General features: G+C 41.0%; 1 long non-coding RNA gene across 1 annotated transcript; it reads left to right on the top strand.

The window, feature by feature from the left end:
• Window positions 1-12,859: 12,859 nt before the first annotated feature.
• On the top strand, window positions 12,860-14,858 carry LOC124975634 (uncharacterized). Its single transcript, XR_007106913.1, has 3 exons — window positions 12,860-12,905; window positions 13,448-13,549; window positions 14,751-14,858. It is a non-coding gene; the product is annotated as an uncharacterized LOC124975634 (long non-coding RNA).
• The last annotated feature ends 466 nt before the right edge of the window (window positions 14,859-15,324 follow it).

Below are 15,324 nucleotides of genomic sequence, written 5' to 3'. Positions count from 1 at the left end.
TTTAATTAGACCGCGTTCCACGCGCCAGGACCGCTGATGGCGTGTCCCGATACCCCCCCGACCTGCGTTCTACGTGTTAGGATCCCGGTACCCCTCAACCCGCGTTCCACGCATCAGGACCGCTAATGGCGCGTCCCGATACCCGCGTTCCACGCGTCAGGACCCCAATACCTTTCAACCCGCGTTCCACGCGTCAGGACTCCTGATACCTTTCAACCGGACCGCACTCCGCGTGTCCCCAGGACCGCCAATGGCGCATCCTGACACCCCTTTTTTTTTTTTTATAACCGGTTTAACTTGTATACAAAAAAAATTCTTTCAAATATCTTACCTTGTTTTCTTTTATAAGGCCTTCATCTTCCCGGGTTTCGGCACCAGTTATCGGGTCCCCTCTGGCCGCAGAGAGAGACACGACAAATGTCTGAAGCTTTGGAAGTTTATTGTGCACAGTTCCTTTCCTACACTTCTCTTACCCCTAGCTTCTGCGCACTCCCAGCTTCCCTTTTCCCAGCTTCTTCCACTCCCGCGTACTCCCTCCTTCCAGCTCAGCTCCAGCCACTGCTGCTGCTGCCGCCGTCGCTGCTGCCACCGCCGCTTCCGCTCCATCCGTTCCGTTCCCCTCCCCAGCTTCTTCTGCCCTCTACTCTCCCACCCACCAGGCTTATATACACTTCAATCAATCAGGGGAGAGTACACGAGATAAACGCGGACAGCTGCAGGCACAGGATGGGTACACGAGGGGGCATGCTCTAGTCACATCGTTAACTAGCCAATCATTGGAATTCGCTGGTTGTTTACTGTATAGCTGGCCGCTTTTGGCTCAGCGTCAGGCGCCATCTTGACCACGCCCAAGGCTGGGGTTCCCGGGAACCCCCACAGCATACCTTTACTCTTACACCTGCAGTCTCTGAAGATAACCATGAATCTGAGGAATGAGCATAAAGTGTCCTGATATCCCAAGCTCCTGCATCCTCACGCCTGATTTTTAGTTCAGACTGACTATACCTGAATACTGAGATAGGGCAATATTCACTTGTTAGTAACTATCAAAAAATACTATTTCATAATCACAATTTGCACAGAGAGCACAATTTTTACAAAAAGTACTTCTATAAGTATCTGTCAAACCATTGTCTGGGCACTCTCAGATTGCTGTCACTCTTGGTTTTAACCCAGGTGGCCAAGATTTAGTCTTTAAAGAGCTGATGTAATCTACATTAGTTTTGCCTTCAAATATTTGTTCTTCTCTCAACCTCTTTGCCCACAGTTACAGCGAGATGCATATTCCCACTGCAGTGCTCAGGTACCAATATTTTGGAGGTGCCAGTTGGGGTTCAAATACTTGATGTCATAAACAAAGAACTGAGGAAGACACTTAGAGGTAACAGGCAAGTATTGAATTAATGAAGGTGAAGGTGCAGGCAACACTCCTTAGTTTGGAGTAGAGTGGGTGTGGCAGGTGAGACCCGGGGCCCAGGTTTCGCCACATGCATCTAAGATGGTGACTGGCAGAGAGCCAAATGGCGTGCTGAATGCGCCTTGAGAAAAACAGGAAGCGTTTACCATTGACTGTATGATTATTAGTTCAGCCACCTAGCACATGGACAGGTATATCTTACATGTATGCTTGAGCTAGTGATCGCTTGACCTTTAATAGGATTGGATGGACATATCTGATTACAATTGCTTATGCATGAGACTGCTTATATATTGAGGGTGTTATCCGAATAAAGAGGAAGCTGCTTCATGAACTTCTGAAGTGTACGTGTCCTTTGTCCCGCTGGTCCGCGGCAAGCAGCAGCAAGTGGCAGTGGGTTGACTGAGAGACAGGTTCAAGGTCCACAAATCTAGAAAGTCCAGAAATCAGTGTCTTATATGTCTAGTTCTAAAACATTTATTCTCCTATATAGACTTGATTGCTCCCATTGATTACCTCCCACTGATTATCTTGTAATACTTGATTACAATAGTGTCTAAATTTTCCACCATTGGTTAATTTAGAAAACCTAATTAGAATACTGTCCACTTCATCCCCATTGGTTGCTTGAGAATGCCGTGCCTGAGGCGGGAGCTGCCATGGTGATAAGTGTTTAGTGGTGGAAGTTGTCATGGCAGTGGTACTTACAGAGATTCCCTGTCTTTTCCTCCACTGGCATTTTTCTTGTAACCTGTCTCTGCCATCTTGGTGTACCTGAACTCCTAACAGTATCAACATTGTGAAAGTCTGGCATTCCCAAATAATTATTAATCTTTGGAGAATTTTTTTCTTTCTTCTTTACATCAACATTCCCTATTGCGTGTTCCATCCAGTCCTATTGTAATGTATAAAGCTGCTCCCCCGCCCATCAGGTACAGTCATTTTGCCTGCCTCCCAAACACTTGTCAATCTGTGAACATCCTAGCTAATTATTGGTTCATCAGTCAGCTTGCAAGTATCCTTCTCCCATATTGATCCTCTGTTAGCCAGGCAGAATTCACCTGTTTTACTGTAGCTCCCCCACCATCTTTTTCCATTCTTCTGTCTGTCCTACACACTTTTCTCTATCCTCCTGACTTTTCACTCCCTCTAGCAAATACTCTTTCTTTTTCTTTCTATTTTCCTCTCATTTTCTCTCTTACCCTGCAGGGAGACACTCTGATTGCTTAATAAATTTCCTTATGTGATTTCCTGTGTCCGGTGTGGTTTTTGTGGGATTTCTTACACCTATCCCTTCTCAGTTCACTGAGTGGCTTCTCTTCCACTTTTTTTTTTTTAATGTTGTTGTATTCTGACCAAATAAATGATGTTAATTACATGTGCTACTGGGGTTCGCAGTTGGTGTCCAGGTCCTTGTGATATCGCCGTTTAACGGTGACCAGTTCTGCTCTTTCAAATGTTGAAGATTAAACACTAGAGAAGTATGCCAAGACAAGCATATTAAGCAGATTTTATTTAAAGGTAATAATACAGACTTCTCCCAGAAGGAAGAAGGGGACCATGGCTGATGTTCTAAAGTCCAAAGAAGTGAGCACACCCTACATCTTTTATAGGTTAAAGTCTCTTTTGTTCTCCACTTTTCTCTCCCCTTACCTCTCCTTCCTGCCTACATGACAAGGCCTGGTTTTGCATTAAGAAGCCATGCACATGGGGAGGGCCAAGGTGATTCAGGCAGGTAAGGGCCCAAGGTACATTAATTAGCAGCTCTTTGCCTGCAGTCCTTGATAAAGGCAGGCAAATTGGGTAATCAATGGGCTCTGGAGATCCTTGACATTCCATTCTCCCAGGGCAGTCTCCAACTGCCAGAGGCAGATGTCTTTCATGGCCTTCATTTCCTGGATCACCTATTTCTACAGTAACTGCCTGTCCTTAATTCTGGCTTCACTTGGTTACTGAAAGTGAAGGTGAAAACATGATTCTGTGGGGTAGAATAGGATGGGCTGAGCAAGAGAAGCTCAAGTCTCCACAGTTGGCAAATTTGTCTCACTTGCTGACTGTGAGGCATTCCCTTCCCTATACAGATCTGATTGAAGGCCTCACCCCATTTGCTCCCCTTAGTTATCTAGTAACACATTATTAGAATAAGGTCCAAAATTCTCCCATTTGTTATGTTAAAATACAAAATTAGAATACTAATTTTGACTAATGATGACTTTGTCATCATTGATCATTTTATGCCAAACCAGAGTCGGAAGTTGCCATGGTGATAAGTCCTTAGTGGCAGGAGTTGTTCACTGCAATGGAACTTTTGGCAAATAAGGATGAGATGACTCATCTTCCTGGCCCATCTTCCAGCGGGATTGTGCTGGTAACCTGCCTCACCATCATGGAGTACCTGAACTCTAACACCTACAAGCTAGGAAGCAAAACAAAGTGATTTCCATTGTTACATTTTCCAATTAAAAATGGAATATTCATCTTACTGTAAACTCCCTCCAAACCACTGGTGGCAAATTTACCACAACCAACACCCCAACCAGAGTTTATTCTATTTTACCAAGATCTTTGACCCCAGGGACAAAAAAATAAAAGTACACTGGGGGCCCCTGGGCCACCATCCAATCCTTTGGGACCCTGACATTGGCTGGGTTTAACTCAAACACTGCTGGAATTTCACAAAAGCACCCTTCCACCTGGACTGTCCTGGGCTCAGCAGGCACGGCAAGGCCCCCACTCTTGATCCCCAGAGTGCCAGTGATTTCCTGGGAGGGAGGGTATGCACGCGCACTATGCTGGGCCAGTGGCTCTACCTGGTGGTGTCGCCAGGGGGCGGTGCCGGCACAGGTTTGAGTGGCGCTGGGTGGGTGGTGGTGGTTCTTTCTGTGACTTCAGTGCTACTTGAGCAGCTGCAGGCTTTCAGTGTTCACGTGGACAGAGCAATTTCGTTCAGCTTTAAGATGAGAGGTCTGCTGTAGGGCAGCAGAACTTGTGTCAAAGAGCTCTTCCTGGACAGGATCGAGAAGGTACTGTGCACTTCAGGCCACCCTTGCTCTCTGTGACTTTTTACTCTCAAGCTATTGAAGCCAGAATTAAGGACAGGTAGTTAGTGTAGAAATATGGAATCAGGGTCAATTTGAGGAAATGAAGCCATGAAGCCATCTGCCTTTGGAAGTTGGAGACTGCCCCTGGAAGAATGAAATGTCAAGGATCTCCGGAGCCCATTGATTACCAAATTTACCTGCCTTTATCAAGGACTGCAAGCATGGAGCTGCTAATTAATGCCCCCTGGGCCCTTGCCTGCCTGAATCACCCTGGCCCTCCCCCTGCCCATGGCTTCTCACTTAATGCAAAACCAGGCCTAGTCACATAGGCAGGAAGGAAGGAAAGATAAGGGGGGAGAAAACTGGAGAACAAAAGAGACTTCAACCTATAAAAGATGTAGGGTGTGCTCACTTCTTGAGACTTAGAACATCAGCCATGGCCCCCTTCTTCCTGCTGGGAGAAGTGTGTATTATTACCTTTAAATAAAACCTGCTTCATATGCTTGCCTTGGCGTGCTTCTCTAGTATTCAATCTTCAACATTAGAAGGAGCAGAACTCCTTACCGGTAAACGGTGGTATCAGATTTGGAGGTCCCACCGAGATTTACGCCAAGGTAAGTAAGCTTCTCTCTCCATGCACCCCACATCTGTTTGAGGTGCATCTTTCTGTCTCTTTATTTTTGGAGGGCAAAATGGGCACCCGTTGGCTACTTAAATGCAGTTAGTGCAGCCGCCATTCTTAAGACTCGGGTGAGAGGTTTCCCGGCCCAGGCAAGTTTCCAATCACCTGCTCTGTAGGCATGTTGGACTCTGCTGAAGCCGCTTCCTACTTTTCTGTCCAGGCCCGGAGCACAATTGCCGTGAGTACACAGTGTCCCTAGTCCTGATCTGCACAGGATGCGTGGAGGCAGAGGAAGGGTTGGAACAACTGAGGGGTTCTCGGCCTGGGCTATTCTCGGTTGGACCCCAAAGGTTCCTTCTCTGGACTCCCCCTCCCGACCGCCCTAAGGGGTATCCTAGGTGATCGTAGACAATGGCACTGAGGGAAAGCGCCAATTACCTTTGCCTCCATATGGGCCGCACAACACTCCCCCACATCTACTCCCTCCTGGATGCTCCCCTTCCCTTGCAGGTCAGACATTAGGAATTCAAGCTATAGGATTAAGGCCTGGGATGATTAGTCTGAAAATGCCCAGGTTCCCTTTGTTCGCATAGTTAGCCTTCACTAGTCTAGACACTAGAGTCTCCCCATTACTGTTCCTGTGCTTAAATGTGCTCATGGTGTTCTCTTTAAGCTGCAAGAGGGGGGCATTTAAAAACCCCTCCCGTGTGACCCTCCAAGCAAAGGGTGTTATATGCCTAACAACCAATAGGTGTCCCCCCACCCTCCGGAGATTCCTTTAGTCTACAGGGCAAGAAGATAGGCGAAAGGGACACTTTTTACTTTTGTCATCATTTTTCATAATTAGGAGTTTATAGTGGCAGGAGGAAAGCAGTAATGCCCTTAAGTCTGAATCCTCCCAGGGTCTCTAGCACAGGGCAAACTAGGACCCTAGCACTTTGCTGAAGAAGACCAGAAATAACTTTGGCAAAGGCAAGTAGTGAGAGACGAGTTTTTTCTGGACTGTAAGGAAGCTCAGTTAGGGAGACGTCCCTAATACTTCTAACTCAGAAGGGAGCTTCTCTCTCAACAGTATTGCCAGGTTCACCACTAGCCTGCATACTGCTAAATTGCAAATGATCAAGAAAAGTGCCTTTCATATGTTACCGTGCTTGACAGCAATAATTTCTACCATGAGAGGAGAAAAGCCTTGAGGAATTGCCCACTAAGGGAGGAAAATCGAGGGGACCTTCCCAACTTAAGACAGACAAAAATTAATTTAAGGAGGCCTTTGGAGGATCCTAATAAATATTGAGATGTTTCAAAACTTATGCCAGGTATTTGACTTCACCTGGAAAATTATGCTATTAACCATCTAGAGAACAGGCAGTTCCCAGAAACCATCCTAACTGGGATTGAATAATGAGTAGGATGCCTAAAAAAACTATTATGCAGCCTTCAGGAAAGTCCTGCTATTTTCATGGAGAGACTTAGGAAAGCAATAAGAAAACACACCACTCTGAATCCTGAATCCATAAAGGGCCACCTACTTTTAAAGTATAAATTTATCATTTAGTCAGCCCCAAATATTTAGAGGAAATTACAAAATTGGCACGTGGCCCTGATCAATCCTCAGATGATCTTCTCCAGGTTGCATCTTCCATTTTTTAATAGACATCAAAAAGAAAGAAAAGGGAACATATAGGCAAGAAAAAAGACTTATTAAAGATCATTCAAACTGATAGAAACTTTTAATGCCTTGCAATAGTCCATGCAATTTGCCCATTTTAGGAGTTAAAAAGCAAACTGCCTAGTCCAAAACCTTAGAATAATGAAGCAGTAATTCCCCCCACCCTGTAGTTCTTAATCCATACACTTTTATCTTGGATTCCAACTGCTGCTTGGTTTACTAAGTTAGATTTAAAAGATGGCTTTTCCTGTTTATGCTAGACTGTGAATAGCAATTTCTGTTTGCCTTTGAGGAACCAGATACTGTATCTCAACTAACCTAGACAGTATTGCCTCAGGATTTAGATGGCCCTCACCTGTTCTGGACAAACCTTAGCTAAGGACTTAACAAAATTAAGAGATAAACATTCTGTGATTGTTCTCCAGTAAGTAAAGTACATATTTTATGTGCCTCCACCCAGGAGGAATATCAAAAGGCCATTGCAGAACTCCTAAGCTTCTTAGCTAATAGGAATTAAAAGATCTCAAAAAATAAAGCTTAATTATGTCATCAACAGTTTCAATACTACAGGAAATAGCCACCATAGGACAATATTCTGCCCCAGGAAGGGGCCTTACTTCAAGGGCCTTACTCCTGTCCTCAGCTTACCTATGAAGCAAGATTTAACCTGTTTGTCACAAAGGGGGAAAATAAATCCTGGATAAGCAGCCATAGGCAGCCCAGTAACCAATGGTATATCTCAGTGAGGAGCTTAGCATAGTAGATTCATTCTCAAAAGTAATAGAAAATAAGGTCTCATAATTTTCTTTGACATCCATCCTGTCCTGATGAGATGGCTAAAATGACCTAGGCACAAGGTTTCTGTTAAAACCTGTTAGATCCTTCCAGATCTCAGTGAAGGCTTACATTAAAGTGTACATAAAGGAAGCCTAAAGGCTCAGTAGGCTCAGTAGGAGACCGGTCTCAAACCCAAGGAAAAAAAAGGTAATAAAGAGCCTTACCTAAACTCCAGCAAAAGTAAATTTTATGGTGCTTTACTGAAGTAATTAACGGCCGTATCATTTTTCCAGGACTCTTGTTTTTTTTTTTAATTCTATATTTTTGAGCTCATGATTTTTTTGATCAGTTCTATTTTTTATTCAACTAGAGTTTTTGAACATCTGTTACATTGCAATGAAGATTCACCTATAAAGTTACAAGGCCTTTGATTTTGTGTTATTTGTATGTCGTGCTGTCTGATATCATGTTTTGTCTGTATCAAAACTGAGCGCTCCTAAAATTAAAATTTAAAAATGGATCCAGATACTTTTAATTCACGTGATTTAAAGGTTCAATTCAAATTGGGTAAACTAATGAAAGTAAAATGTCTCTGAAAATAACTCACAAGTCTCTAGGTGGTCAAGCTAATAAAATATTGATGTTAATAAAATGTCTAATATCAATTGTTTCTAGGACTTTTCTTCAACAGGAAAGAGACAGCAAATACTGTTCAGGACACTTGTCTGATTTCTTGGTTTTTACAGAACAAGTGAATTAGAGTTAACATGTATGGGATTACTCAAATGTGTTTGTATAGACATCTGATTAATTTACAAAGTTAAAATGCTAATTGTTAAATAACATCAAGTACTTTTAACTCCTTAAATTACATGGGGTAACATACTTAAACATTATTGGTGTTTTCATAGGTTAGGTTGGTAAATAAAAGGGTTTAATTGCTTGGTGTCATCACTAAACTAAAAACAAAGTTACTAAGAGTTATGTCCTAACAAGAGCAATTCTATATACAAAGGGTCCCAAAAGTTTCAACTGTGTTTCAATTAGAGTACTATAAACAACAAAATATTTAATACTTTTAAAATAGAGCAATTTATCTAAATTCAGAAATTTCATAAGAATTGTTTCAGAATGTAAACAAAAAGGGGTCAACAAATAGGAAAGAAAAAATAAAAGGTTCTAGGTATGGAAATGTATTTAGTAAAAGGGAAAAGGAAATGTTTCTGGGTAAAAAAGTGCTTGTGTGATGAAATACATGAGGGTCTAAGTAAGTGCTAAGAAAGTTTGTGTGTAAGTAAAGGGCAAGTTTCAACAAGTTTGTGTGAAACTAAGTTGGTTATATGTATGTGAGACAGCTAAAGCTATTTAAGGTTTTTCCTAAGGTGAAATACTAATGTTCTGATATAAACCAAAGTTTAATCTATATGGTAAAATAACAAGGACTTCTTAGAAACACTAATTTACTCTTAACTTTGTGTCTACTAAGTTTTATTCTTTAGAACAATTAGTCTTAAAAATTGGGGTATATACAATTATTGTTAAACAACTGTTAGAGTATTGTACTATGTTACAGAGTCTAAATTTTTCTTTAAAAACTAAATTTGGTAAGATAAAAGTGTCAAGGTAATTGTGAAATGGTCACTAGCTGTATATTAAATGTGTTCATATTTTCCAGGTACACAAGTTTTTAAAGCAGGGAATTTATCAAGCTCTACTATTCTCCAGATTAAACTTGTCTGTAATGGTAATCTTAAACTTATAAAGAGTAAATTTTATTGGGGATTTATTTCTATCATTTAATGTTCTATTATAGGACCTGCTATCAATAGGGTATATGTAAAATTTGTTACTTTTTACACTGAGATAAAGAATTTCAAATATAAATGTATTTATAAAAGTTAGAGCCTGACTTGTTTAAAGGTTAATATTGTGAAACATGAAAACATTTTGCCACTTTGACACACAAAAGGAAAGTTAAAAGCTCTCTCAGCCTTTCTTTGATTCATGTTTTAGATACAATGTTAAATTGTGTTAATTATAAAGTTTATATAGACTCAGGAAACAGTATATGTAAACTACTTAATGATATTTAAGGAAGAAGCAAAGATCAACATCAGAATTAGAACACTTAAGATCTGTAAAGAGCCACGCCTTACCTGAGATAAGGCTCTGCCTCCCACCTTACTGCATGTTAGAGTGACTCCAAAATAAGTCAGACTTCAGCTTATTTAAAGTTATAGTCAAAAGGTTGGTTCTTGTGTACTGTGATCTCAAATAGGGGATATAATGTGGTTCTCAGTCAAAATTCAAGATAGCTATTATACAAGCTGAATATATTTTTACTCTTGCTAATTTAATTTTGTAAAACTGTTACCTGTTAATGTTTTGCAGAAGTAGCTGCTTCAAGAACACACAACCTAGGTAACTTGTGATAATAAGCCATCACCTATAGAACAGATAGTGGTAACTTCCAGTACTAATGCAGACTCCAGTTAGATAAAAGGGTAAATAACTGTAAAGTTATGGACATTGAAGTTAAAGCCCAGTACTCTTACTTTATGACTGGTGAGACTGGCTTGCTGGATGATTAAGATCAAACTTAGAAATTGGAATTAAATACAGAAGGCAAGATAGACCAGTATTTGGATCTTTTGCCCTCACTCAGCCTGAACCCATGAACACAAGAACTTCTCTAAGGAGAGTTGCAACTCTGGGTCACACAACCTCATGATCAAGGAGATTGTTGAGACTAGAGGATGAAAAATCACTCAGTGCATCTGCTGCAGAGGAGGGTCATGGAAAAAGGGAGACATCCCTTGATGCTTCCAAAGGAAGTCACCTCATCAAGGAGACCCTGCCTAACCAATGGCACTGGTGGAGCTAAGAAGCTGCTCTTAAGTTCTCTATGAGTGGCCCCTGTGGGAACTCAGCTGACTCTTTAACAAGACAGGAACCAGGTCAATTTGACCAGCTTGATATTAGACACCCAGCAAAACAGTTAAAACCAAAATATAGCCATTCTTGGGCATTTAAAAGAAATAATAGTTAAATGTAACTTAAGATGTACACTTGTATTAACCCACTAGAATAAAGACTGGAAGCTACAAATGAAAGAAAGATTCTTCAGCAAATGTGCCTGATAACTATCAAGAGAAACTGCCAGAGTCAGAAGTTTTTAGTCAGTTTAAAGCCTGCAGACCTTCCTAAGCTACACAGGTAGACTTAATCTATGTTTGCTCGTATGATTATCTATCCCTAAGTAACAGAAGTATAGAGATGTCTACTACACACAGGTTATGCCAATAAGGGATATTTTACAAAAATCAGATGACATTAAGTAGCTTAACTATATTTTTTGGGACATCTATGACATTAAGAGTTCAATGTTGTGTTTACATTCCTGATAACCTGGACAATGTTTAAGTTCCCAAATAAAGGCCTTATCCTCTCCAGCCTTTGCTAGGCCTAGTTATGGGAACAATTTCTCAGTTCTTCCACCTGGTAAGAGATTAACTTCTGTCATTTTCATGATACTCAGTGGCATGTTCCAGATGCTGCAACATTTACTTTGTACTAATCTAATTTCAGTACTCATGTCTTTTTGCTCTTCTATCATAGAAGCACCCACCCCCAGATGACTTTACAACCTGCTCTTCTCCAACCAGACTTCTACCTTGGACCCCTCAATTGACCCGATTTTTAAAAAAGGAACTCCAAACTGCTTGCCCCTCGCTGCCCCCTTTCAGCCTCGAAGCAGCAAGAACGATCGACGCCCCCTTTCTTTTCCTTATAGCAGTTAGGAGTTCCTAAAGATAAAGGGGGGAATGAAGCCAGAATTAAGGACAGGTAATTAGTGTAGAAATAGGGAATCGGGTCAATTTGAGGAAATGAAGCCATGAAGCCATCTGCCTTTGGAAGTTGGAAACTGCCCCTGGAAGAATGAAATGTCAAGGATCTCCGGAGCCCATTGATTACCAAATTTACCTGCCTTTATCAAGGACTGCAAGCATGGAGCTGCTAATTAATGCCCCCTGGGCCCTTGCCTTCCTGAGTCACCCTGGCCCTCCCCCTGCCCATGGCTTCTCACTTAATGCAAAACCAGGCCAAGTCACATAGGTGTGGGGGCGTCCGGAATTCCATCCAGTGCTTGACAAAGATCCTCTGGAGGATGATTGCAAAGGCTCATCCTAAAAGGAATTGCCGGATGTTTTGCTCCGAAGCATGGTGTTTTCTCTGATAATATATTACTCATTTCAGTCTGAATGGATTGCTTAAGGGGACAAAGGGAATACAACAAAAATTCCAGAAATCATTACCTACAATCTGAAAAACAATGGGTCTTTACCACTAACAAAATTAAAAATAATTTTGCAATCATACAATGAGTCCCTGAAAGCCTCTGGAGAAAATAGTTGTAGATCTGCCTTTGTCTCCAACAGGCTGGTTAAATTTTAATGATGGTTTTGTTCATGTGTGGTGGTGAGGTAAGAGAATAAGGTTTCATAACATTCCTTCCTTCCTACAAAGAATATGTCACCCCTATAATAAACGTTGGTACACAATTACAATTGAGACCGCTGCCCTCCTGTACCCCTTAACTCAGCAATTCAGATATTAACCAGATGGACCTAGTAGAGATAGTCACATGAGATTACTTGTCTATTGTTTTAACCATGAGAATATTAAGAATAGTCTTAGGTCACATAGCATTTAGATATTAAGGAAGTAAATATTGTATTAGTTCACTGAGGTAGTTAGATACTCTTAAAACAATTGTGAATAGGTAAGGATAAACTGTAAGGTTACTGTTTTCTCATAATTTTCTGTTCCTTGTTAAAAACAATTTCTGCCTATGCTTTGAAAACTTTAATATTAACCACAAGATTGTCATTATAGCCTGAAGAAAAATGTATATAAACCCAGCCTTCCCCAGAATAAAGTGGGATTGATTGCACCAGAACTAGAGTCTGTGTCTTTCATTCTCCATTCATCGCCGACGCTGTCTCCCCGTGCCCCGTTTACTGGTGTGGAACCCATGGACTCCTGCTAGGGCTGGACCCCGGCACACAGGCAGGAAGGAAGAAAGATAAGAGGGGAGAAAACTGGAGAACAAAAGAGACTTCAACCTATAAAAGATGTAGGGTGTGCTCACTTCTTGGGACTTAGAACATCAGTCATGGCCCCCTTCTTCCTCCTGGGAAGTCTGTATTATTACCTTTAAATAAAACCTGCTTTATATGCTTGCCTTGGCATGCCTCTCTAGTGTTCAATCTTCAATATTAGAAGGAGCAGAACTCGTTACCGGTAAACGGTGGTATCACTATGCTGTGGTTGAGCTTTGTCACTGTCCCCAGACCTTCTGGACAAGACCTGAGTGAGGTAAGTCATGCTAAAATTCTATATTTCTGGATCCCTCTTGAGCCTGATGAATGAAAGCTACACTGTCCCAGGGAAGGAACTCTGGGAGACATGGTTTATACTGTATCACAGTCATTTCTTATTTGGTGAACTTGTGAAATCACAGGGATGATGATTGTAAGATCATGGCCCACAAATGACAGACACAGGAGACAGGACTCAAACCTCAGATCAGCAAGCTTTGCTTTATTTTTAAGCAAAGTCAATCAGGCACAGGAGGGCCCATTTTCTGGGTATGGAGATGGTCTGTGGGTTACAGAAGAAATCTGGGTTTTATAGTTTTGGAGATTATGGATGTGCAGACTGCCCAGTCGAGGAATTAATTTTGCTGGTTAAACTTTTAACTTAGGAAGGTAGTTGTAAAAAGATTAAAATTTAATGTTATCTGGGGAGATAGGAGTTCAGATCTTGAGGAAAGAGTACTCAAATCTTGCCCATTGCTTTCCTTTCTCTGAAATCCACTGTTTCCCAGAGTTATGATAATTTTCTTTGCCTCCATTTAGGACTATTTTGCACTGGGAGAAGGTCAAAGTCCAGAGCAGTGCATTCAGTATCCGCCCCTTTCCTTCAGGGCGCATTGTTATTAAGAAAAGATTTACTGAGAGGTTAGTGCTTGACTAGTTTTCCCTCCCTCCTACAAGGTGCAAGTCTCTCTGTTTTTCTTTGGGAGCTATCTTATAGAAGTATAATTTTCCATCACCCTTTGTTGAGAAAACGACAAGATGGCACTCAGACATTAGGAGAAACCAAAGTTAATTTTACGCCAGAGGTCCCAGAGAAGATTAGCACTCCAAAATTCTAAGCACTGATCCACAGTTTCTCACAATAATTATATGTTATTTGATGTCATCTTAGACCCATCCTATCATTGGAGCTTTTTGTTCTTTTTTTTTTAATATCTAATCTATGTGACTGAAGGCCTCATGCCGTGTCTCTAACATAAAGTGCGCTCACGGAAGAGAAAAGAAGAAACAGCTCCTCTCACAGACATCTATTACATTGCAGGAGGGATTAGTTAGACACTTAGGGCAGTTATTTATTGGTCAATTTGACTTCCTGGAGAAAGGCTAAGAGAGGGGAGGAGAATTGACCCCTTCCCCAGGCACTGGACTCTGACCATAACATTTTTTGTAATTTTATTTCACAACCAGGTCTGGTTTTGTCATCACTCCTTCACTCAAAAAACATGAAGAAAATGTTACCTGCATATTATGGGTGAACAAATGGAAGTACTGAGAAATTGAGCAATTTTCTGATGGTATTGCAATTAGTTCGTATGCATGTTTGTGCTTGTTTTTTGGTACCAGTGATTGAACTCAGAGGTGCTTAACAACTAAGCCACATCCCCAGCCCTTTTTTATATTTTACATAGAGACAAGGTCTTGTTGAGTTTCTTAAGCCTTCATTAAGTTGCTGAGGCTGGCTTTGAACTTTCCATCCTGCCTTAGCCTCTCAAGTGCTGGGATTACAGGCTTGTGCCACCATGACTGGCAGCCTTGCAATTAATTAGCAGAAAATCAAGGGTGAAACTCAGGGCTTTTGCTAGTCATGGGCCCCTTTGTAGGATGATCCTCATCATTTTTAATGGATATGCAGCTGATCCAAATCAAGAATAAACCTGTTTGAGAAAGGAGATGGATGTAGGAAGTCAAGTCTTTCACCTAAAGCACCCTGTGAGATTTGTTTTCCAGGTCGTTCAGTGGGTCTTGTCCTTTTTTTCTTCCCCTTTGACTTATTTTGCTGTGATGAAATTTTTTGCTTAAAATATCATTTTTGTAAGTATTCATCATTTTTTCTAATTTCCAGAACAGAGCAAAGATGAACTTAATGAAATCAATCCATCTGAAACCATGGAAAATTTCTTCACTGAAGAGAGTATGCATGATTCACATTGCCATTGCCAATTCCCATTGTAAGTGTGATTGCATTGATATTTATATGAGAAATAGCATAAAGAGGGAGGCAGTCCTCTTCATTGTTGTTAATGAAGTAGAGATAATTTCTAGTCTTAACATTTTTCTTTAGGGAACATACCAATTGCTATTATTGAAAGATATGTACAATCCCCAGCACCGCAAAAAAAAAAAAAAAAAAAGAAAAAAAAATAGATATGTAGGTCAGTGTTTCTCCATGATTCCATGGTGAAGCACAATCTTTAAACAATTCCAAACTGTTGTAGAATAATATTCATATAAAACACATTAGAAATGAACACATACAAAAATGAGATGAAAACATCCAAGATACAAACAATGCAATTCATTTGTTGGTTTGTGCAGCATTCATTGTAAGATGCTGTGCATGATTCTAGAGGTTGAGTCTTAAAGTCTGTGCTGAGCTTTTTATGGCCCAGGCATGGTATATAGCAGCCACACCTGCA

Source organism: Sciurus carolinensis, unplaced genomic scaffold (assembly GCF_902686445.1).
Source record: "Sciurus carolinensis unplaced genomic scaffold, mSciCar1.2, whole genome shotgun sequence".
NCBI lineage: Eukaryota > Metazoa > Chordata > Mammalia > Rodentia > Sciuridae > Sciurus > Sciurus carolinensis.
This window is presented reverse-complemented; position numbering and strand designations above follow the sequence as displayed.